This window comes from Miniopterus natalensis, chromosome 2 (genome assembly GCF_054644295.1).
Source record: "Miniopterus natalensis isolate mMinNat1 chromosome 2, mMinNat1.hap1, whole genome shotgun sequence".
Taxonomy (NCBI): Eukaryota; Metazoa; Chordata; class Mammalia; order Chiroptera; family Miniopteridae; genus Miniopterus; species Miniopterus natalensis.
This window is the reverse complement of record NC_142082.1, coordinates 122,414,842-122,423,929: the sequence shown is the minus strand read 5'-3', so window position 1 is coordinate 122,423,929 and position 9,088 is coordinate 122,414,842. Positions and strand designations below refer to the sequence as shown.

The 9,088-nt window shown below is 38.3% G+C and overlaps 1 non-coding gene across 1 annotated transcript; it reads left to right on the top strand.

Annotated features, from left to right (window-relative positions):
* The first annotated feature begins 8,513 nt into the window (after positions 1-8,513).
* LOC148093800 (U6 spliceosomal RNA) lies at positions 8,514-8,620 on the top strand. The gene has a single exon (XR_015714096.1). It is a non-coding gene; the product is annotated as a U6 spliceosomal RNA (small nuclear RNA).
* The last annotated feature ends 468 nt before the right edge of the window (positions 8,621-9,088 follow it).

The following is a 9,088-nucleotide window of genomic DNA, read 5'->3' as shown; positions in this document are numbered from 1 at the left end:
AGCCCTCAGATCCTAGGCTGACATGGGCCCACATGGCTGCTACTCCTCCCCTAGCTTTTCTTGCAAGAAAGAGCGAGCAACTGCTAATTATAAATTCCTAAATACAGAGATTGTGTCGGACTTGTATCCCACAGCATAAGCCTTGTGTCGTATACATAGCAGCTCAATAATCCTTATTGAATAAAAGGATGAACACCATCTGCGTGGTTGTCTTTACTGCCAGTTGTGTCTTCTCTGATGACTTTTATTCATAACCTGTTTCTCACACTGTCCTTTACGTGGAATTCAGAGTCAGCCTCCATTCTCCAGATCTCATGGACCCTGCTGTGACGCAGATGAGTTAAAACAGCAGGCGCGTATTGAGTGCCACTGTGGGCAGGGCACAGAGAGAGTGCAATGGAAGATGCAGACACTGACTTTAAAATAATTTTATTATTGCCTCATTAAGACTCAAATATAGAAAAAGTTGTTATATGAAAATGCTAGGTTAAGTTTCAGGCAAAAGTAGTTGTTACAAGGAGGTACATGACTAAGTAATAAAAAATGGGACAGACAATTTGGGGGGAGAGGGTAGGGTCACTTCAGGCAGGGATGGCTAACAAAGGGTTTCAGAAGAATATTGAAAAGTTATTTTTATATTGTGGTAAAAATTTTAAAATTATCATCATAACTATTTTTAAGTATACATTCAGTATTGCTAAGTTGTGCGACAGATCTCTAGGACTCTTGTTTTGCAAATCTTGTCAAATCTCTAGAAACTCTATGCCTATTAAACAACTCTCCTTTTTCCCCTCCTCCCAGCCCTTGGTAGCCACCATTCTACTTTCTGTTTCTCTAAATTTGACTACGTTAGATCCCTTATAAGTGGAATCATGCAGTATTTGCCTTTTTTAAGAAGAATGTAGATTTTGAGCTATGTCTTTAGGCAGAGATGAGAGTGGCTACATAAGTAAGTGGATTAGTATAGTGTGGAAGGGTGTGTTTCCTCAACAGGTACTGAGATAGGTAGAAGCCCTGGCATCGTGCTTCTTGTTTATTTTCCTCAGGGGCTGTTTCCTGTTAGGTTGCATATATTTTGGCTGCTATATGTCTGTATCTGACCTTACCTGCAGTTCTCAACTCAGGGAGGACCTTTGGGTATCGGTTACATAAGACTCATCAGTGTAGGTTGTGGTCCAGATGACAAGGCAGCACCTGCCTCTGTCCCAAAAGGATGGGCACTTGGGTTCATTTGTTTTTACTTTACAGTGGGAAATCTACATTCATGTTTCTGTAATAATGTAATAATGAATGCAGGCACATGTATAAGAAATTTCAACCTGTATTTTACTGTTGTGTTGCTCTTTTAATCACCAATTCCATGTCATTAGGAATTGGTGAATATTTTTTTATCTATGGTTCGTAAGAGAGAAGGCTCTGACACAGTTCTGATTCTTTTAGGTGCAGTTTTCCTTTGAGTTTTGTGCTTAATCTTTTTGAACAGTTCACGTGATTCTCTCTCTTGTTTAGGCAGGAGCGGGCCTCACATGAAGGACCACGCCAACTCCACAGGGCACTTTAGTGTGAATTAGGAAAAGGGGTCTCTTCCTCAAGACATATAACTTCTATCTGATGGTATATGGTTTTGACAGAGCAAAACACTTGGTCAATAATAACTCAGTCAACTATATGGATGATGGTCTCTAGGGTTATTCAGTATACAACCTGCACAGCTGTGTGCAAAGGTCCTTCAAAAGCACAAGGGCAGTGAACAGAAAGTGGGGCAGACCACCCGAGTCACTCTCTGTAAATGCAGGGGAACTAACGGAAGTAGATGTGTCCAGAGGTAAAAAACAGGATGGAAATCTGGAACTTGGGTCTCAGTATTATGAGATGGGCAGAATATGAGAGTTAAGTTAAATGGGGAACTGGGAGGTTGGAGTTGCCCAGACTGGGAATTGGGTTAACAAATGGAATGCACGGTTGCAGATATCTTGGATCAGGAATGTGGGTATTTGAAGCAGCTTTTTACGGATTTATAATTCCAGTTTGCCCAGGGATGTGTAGTTAATGGAGCAAGAATAGGGCAGATATCAATGATGTTCCCAGTAGTAATAATAATAGCTGACATTTCTGCAGTGCTTCAGAGTTTACAAGACATTTTTAATACATGGCATCTCACGTTGATATTTTTAAGTACCTTTGAGGCAGAAGAACTGTTATTTATCCCAATTTTATAAGTAAGAATTAAGTTTATGTAATTTGCTCAAGGTTATAGGGCAGTGAATGATAGATAGAACTAGACTTTTAAGTCAAGTTTTTCTAAGTTCCTAATGTTTTTTAATGTATTATGATTTTTTTCTAATAAAGTTCTACCAAAGTATGCTGGTTAAGACTATTCCCTGGGCTTCCACTGCAAGTCACCAAGTAAATGTCCCTTTATTTTTGGGTACAAAATACAGGCCCCATTCCTCACCAAATTATTATATAATGATATATAAAATTATATATTTAAATTTGTTTTATATATAATTAAATGAAACATATACAGGGTGGGGCAAAAATGGGTTTACAGTTGTTAGTATAAAAATACAATAATTAATAAATAATACAAGAATATACTCTAAATTTATCTTCTATTATTATTAGTTATTATATTATTTTCCATATGAACTATAAACCTACTTTTGCCCCACCCTGTGTGTGTGTGTGTGTGTGTGTGTGTATATATATAAAATAAATGGGAGAAACTTCCAAGCCTGGCCCATAACGCAGTGCTCTGCTCCATCTCCCTTACTGTCTTGATGGCAACACTCAAATTATGCATTGAAGATGGGAGAGCCCCATCGACTTGAGCCTGTGAACAACCACATGGAAAAGAGTCCTGCCTCTTTTAAGAGATAAACTTCTATTGAGTTTATTGAGCAAGAAATAAACTTTTATTAAGTTAAACTAGGGAGTTTTTCCCTTCTATTTTTTATAGCAGCTAGTGATACCTTAGTATTGTACTCTCTTTATTTACATTTAGCCTCTACTGTTAAGCATCTCTCTCTCTTATCTGTAACTGAAGTTATTTAAGGTTGGTACCCATGTTTTTCTTCAAGGCTCCTGCCATACCACTACTTCTACTTCTCTCAATCCCTCTGCTCCTTTGAAGCACATAAAGTTAGGCTATACCACTTGGTATCCACTTTTTAAAAATAGTGATCTACTTCCCTCTCCATCACTTTCTGCATGCATTAAGGATTTTCACCATTAGTTCTCTAAATTTCTCAGCATCACTGTCTCTGTGTTCTCCAATGTTTAAATGTCAAGGATGCTATTCTTTGACTACCCCTTCTTATCTCTCCAGTTCACTCCCTCTAGTGTTTCTACTCCAGTAATTCTTGGACACTATTAGGAAACCCAGTCCATTGACCTTATTACCATCTCACTGGCCATCATCCATCTTTACCTAGTTAAGATTTCTCAGTCTATTGTTAAATAACATCCACGTACACACTCAGCTCTCTTACCCTATTCCTCCTACTGTTTTTGCCTGGAAAAATTCCAACCCCCAGTAGCTTCAGTTTTCTCCCTGTTCCACCCCATGCACCAACACTATTGAATGTAGCTGAGAAAAAATGCAACAGTGCCTTCCTGGTCCACTTAAATTTATCACCAAAAACTTCAACTGGATTTACTGTCTGGTCCTCCTCTACTTTCCAAATGCACTTTCCCCAGTGATTCTGTCCAGGTCTGTGGCTTTAAATACACCATATGTGACTAACTCCCAAGTGTATACCACATCTGGATACCCTAATGCCTATGTCCTAGATATTAATCATCTCAAACAGCCCAGCAGCCATGGAGACTCGATACAATGTCCCATATAGTCTGTGTCCCAATCTCCAGACCACTCCTGCAATATTAGTGAATAATAAGTAATAACAACAAATAATATTTATTTGTGCTTACTTTGTGCTAGGTACTTTATACATAAAAATTATTTCATCTTTCCAGCAAATCTGTTAGGTAACACCATTATTATCATCTTTGCTTTACAGAAGAGGAAACTGAGATTCAGGGCCTAAGTGACAGAGTCAGTATTTAAACCCACTAAACAGAAGTTAGCAAACTTATTCTGTAGAGTCAGATAGTAAATAATTTTAGCTTTGTGGTCTCTACTGTCTCTGTTACAACTCACCTTTGCCCTTGGAGTGTGAAAGCAGTCATAGATAACACATAATGAACACACAACTATGTTACAATAAAACTTTATTTACAAAAGCAAGTGGTGAGTCACATTTGACTTAACATGTGGTAGATTGCCAACCCCTCCTTTAAACCATTATTGCTGTATTGCCTGGGTTAAATGAATGCCTTTGCAAATGCATGGGCCAATAAATGAATGAATGAATGAATGAAACCCTTTTTGGCACCAGCCTTCCCCTGCTTTAGTCTCCTCATTCCCCTCGTGAGCATTCATGAGACTGCTAGAGAATCACATCACTGCCAAAGGGAAAAACACCACAATGATTCCTTAAGGCCAAGTGAGGAGCTCATGGGGACAAACCTTACAAGTGTAGTATTTTGCTCCTGAGATGGGTCAGGTGAGCAAAGTTCTTGCTGCCTGAGACTCTACTCGGATGGCTGAAAGATCTAATTTTTAACTCTCTGTTGAAGGAACACATTCCTTCCAGCATAAATACCTAACATATCTCACCACAACCTTCATGATTTGTCCTGTTTTTAATTTTCCAGTGTCCTTATTTTCTCCTTTACCTGCTCTACCAACACAGGAGAGCTTGTAGGACTTGGATCAAGCAGGTTCTCTCTTGCATCTAGGTCTATGTACATTCTGTATTTTCTGCCTGGAAAACTTCACATTGCCTTCCTTCATTGGCCAGGCTCACCCTAATTTGTTCTTTAGGACACTCTGTCCAGGGGCTATTTTTCCCCTGGAAATTGTTCTAAACATTCATGACAAGTGGTTGTCCATATTCTGTGTCCATCCTCATGCTTGTTCCAATAGTAGCTTTTGCCACTGCATAGAAATAGCTCTTTTGCTATTCTGTCTCCCTAATATGGTGAGTGTTTTGAGCTCAGGCAGTATCTCTTAATAATCATTTTTAGTCTAGCACATAATACTGTGCCTGGCATGGAGGAGTCCTTTAGTAAGTGTTTGTTGAATGAATGATGCACACCAGATTTTTCTTAGGGGTGATTGAGAGCTTTATTTGTTGTTCCTACCCTCTTGATATCTGAGGAGACGCCATGCTCTCTGGTCCTAGCTCAGCAGAGTGGGTAATTTACTGTGTCTTCTTCTATCTGGGAAGCCATAAGTATAGCATTTGCCTCTTGAGAATATTAACCACCCAGAAAAGCATGTTTTCTTAGAAAATAAGGTTGGGTAGCTGGCTATAATCCTAGAAGTACATAAAGTCAGTGTCCATGCTTATAGAGGAAAAAGGTTGACCTTGAAGTCATATTAATTTAGGTTTACCTATCATTTTTTTCCACCTTAATTAACTTCTCTGAGGTTCAGTTTCCTGATCTACAGATAGGGATAAGAATATATGTCCTTCAAAAATTCAGCAGTGGGAAAGAGATTAGAGGTAATATGTTCAAGTGCAATGTCATTACCTGGTAGGTCCTAGTCAAAGTGTAGCTGTAGCCATAAAGTCCTGTCATAACCCCTTGATAGCCACATTATGGAATCCCAATGTCCAGGACTCATCACAAAACAAAGAGGCTGTCTTGACTCAATTTAATAACAACACCAATGCATGTGAACACATGTGTGCACCCCCACCAGAGAATTTCTCTAATTTGTTTTTCCTTAATTGCTGTTGTTGGGGAGTACATGAGAGATGAAAGGCTGATTACTTAGTCAGAGAATATTTTTCTTCAACAAAATAGCACTGGGATAAGTGTTGTTGTTGCTTTCAACTTCGTCTTGATATTGAAATTTACCAGAAGGTCATGATCTACAGAGAGCTAACCACTTAAGAGTGTTTGAGTAAGGGGATTGCTTTTCTGGTGGTTAGCTGGGAGGCTGGGGAAGAAAGCATTACAGGTGTTTTCCATAGCCGCCAATCTCCCTAATGTTTTGGGTGCCACAAACTGATTTTCCTCTGCCAGCACATTTAGTTTTACAAGATGATCCTCACATAAAACACTGCTAGTTACGTTTATGAGACATATGCAAAATTAAATCACTGACCCACTAGTCAAATAAAACTTTCCATAAATGACTGAGCTTGTCCTTTGTTTTTCTTAAAGCAAACAAGCGCTTTGTCTCTTAATTATCCAAATAAATACTCTTGCAGCAAATATGAGTTTTATGGATCCAGAAGGGGGTGTAAGCAACAGAACTGTGACCTCCCACTGAGATCAAAAGCTTCCTTGTGTTTGCTGAACACAAGTTAGGGCTCTTGTGCCTGGGTCTACTAATAGGCCTGGCATCTATGGGACACCTTGGGATATTACTTGGTAAATCAGAACCCTGGATAAACTGAACATAAGGTTGTACAATAACTTGGACTTCGCCCAGACAGGCCTCAGGTAGAATCTGCTCCATATGGTGATCTATGTTAAGCAGATAAAATGCCTTATTTGGCACCAACAGGAATCTCTGTACTTCTTCCTGGGAGCACAAATAGAGAACATACAAGCCACTCAACCCTCTATCACTTTGGGTTCTATGGAGAAGAGAGAATGGGAATATAACATGTATATAACATATTTAATAAGGCCATCCTGTCCACCAACCAGATTTGTCACAGAACTTCTAACATATGACAAAAATCTTGGGATTTTACCATTCTGATCATCTTCGGAGAGTTTCTGTGTTTGTTGTATCATCTTTATTATCAGCCATCTAATGACCTATCTACCTGTGAGGCACTATGGCAGGAGCCATGGAAGAACCCAAGAAACAAGAAACATGACCCTTGCTGTGGATAACATGCCCACCTGGTAATGGTCAGAGCTGACTGGCGGTGGCCTTTAAGGAGGCAGTGGTGAGCTCATGGCCCCTTGACCTTAGATAATTTGAGATTTTGGAACATATCTCCAGGAATCCTATTTACACTGGACAAGTAAATTTCTTTGGAGAACTGAATAGGAAAGAGGAGGGCTTTGGCCCTGGTGACTCAGAGTCCCAAGCCCTTGCATATTTCTGAAACTGGGGAGTGAAAACCTGCCTACAGTGTAAGGCAGTATATCATGTGTGTATAGCTATGCCCATAGGAAGTTACATTCTGGTATCTGAAAGTCTATGCCAGGCAGTTAAGGAATGGCCTTTTGCGAACAGTGCTTTGATTTTATCTTTCTCAAGATGTCCCAGGATCTTCTTTCCTTGCATTTAATTGTTCTTAACATCTCCTACAGTTCTCTCAGATATTCAGATGCCTTTTCTGTGAGGAACTCATGTGCTCAGGTATCATGGGGGAACTTTTCCTAGCTTTTCTCCTCTAGACCTAAACTCTGAACTGATGACTTTCTCACTTGTGTTTTCATTCTTTCTATCTCAGCACTGATGATACTTTGCAGCACGTATGAGTTTAAACTTCTGTCTACTAGATTAGAAGTTTTAGAATTTGGCAAGGTAGCTGGATACAAAATCAACATCCGGAAATCAATGGCATTCTTATACACCAACAATGAACTTTCAGAGAGAGAAACTAAAAAAGCAATACCATTTACCATTGCAACTAAAAAAATAAGATACCTAGGAATAAACTTAATCAAGGATGTAAAAGACCTGTACTAGGAAAACTATGTGACACTGAAAAAAGAAATAGAGGAAGATTTAAACAAGTGGAAGAATATACCATGCTCATGGATTGGAAGAATTAATATCATTAAAATGTCCATACTACCCAAAGCAATTTATAAATTCAATGCAATTTCTATTAAAATACCAACAGCATATTTCACAGACCTAGAACAAACATTTCAAAAATTTATGTGGAACCAAAAAAGACCCCGAATAGCTGCAACCATCGTGAGAAAAAAGAATGGAGTGGGAGGGGTCACATTTCCAGACTTCAAACTGTATTACAAAGCCACTATAATCAAAACAGCCTGGTATTGGTACAACAGGTTTATAGATCAATGACTCTCATCATTGATGTTTCTCTCTCTCTCCCTTTCCCTTTCTCTCTCTAAAATCAATAAAAACATTTTTTAAAAAAGGGAGGGAAGCAGCTCTCACGTGTGTTGGATGAAGGTCTAACTGGACTGTTGTTAACATTTCATTGAAGTGTTTACACATGGTTGAAAATCTATATGATATTCACCTTGACAGAATACATGTTTATTATTTTCAATATTTATTGACTACCTACTGTGTGCTAAATACTGTCTTGGCAGCATGTCTCCTGAATGAACTCATCATTTATTTCAGGGATTCTGTTGTGGATGTAATTTAACATGACTGGACAGAAAAATGACTTCATTTATCAAATTGATGTATTTGTAAATTAAAATATATGAACCAGGATTTATGCTTCTATAGTACATTTATTGCTTTAAATATTAGAAGTCTAATGCTAACTTCGGCAGCACCTATACTAAAATCGGAATGATACACTGAAGATTAGCATGGTCTTTGCATAAGAATGACACACAAATTTGTGAAGCATTCCATGTTTGAAAAATTATATTAGAAGTCCACTTTAGACTATAATAGAAGTCTATATTAGACTACAATAGATTAATGACTATTTTAATAAAGAAAAGATCATTTTAAAAATTCACTTTCAAGCTAGTTGGCCTATACGTTTTGTCCAAGTCTACCCATAATTTGAGAACATGTTTAATGTGTGGGCTCTGTTTTCTTTGGAATTTGACTGTTGTGTAAAGTGATTATCTAGTCATTGAAACAGTGCACAACTTCCTCTACTTTAAACCGTGTGTATGTTGGGACATATTTCTGCTGAACTGATTCAGAAAGTATTTTATTTGCTCTTCTTGTGTTGATAATGCAGAACCTTTTTCATTAAGAGAAGCTGGTTGCAATTTCAGCTGTAAAACAGGCAAAGAAGGACTTTCAGCAAAAAAACAAAATTCTTTTCTGTTGCATTGACCAGAAGGAGGCTCTCTTCCCCCTCATTGTATAAAG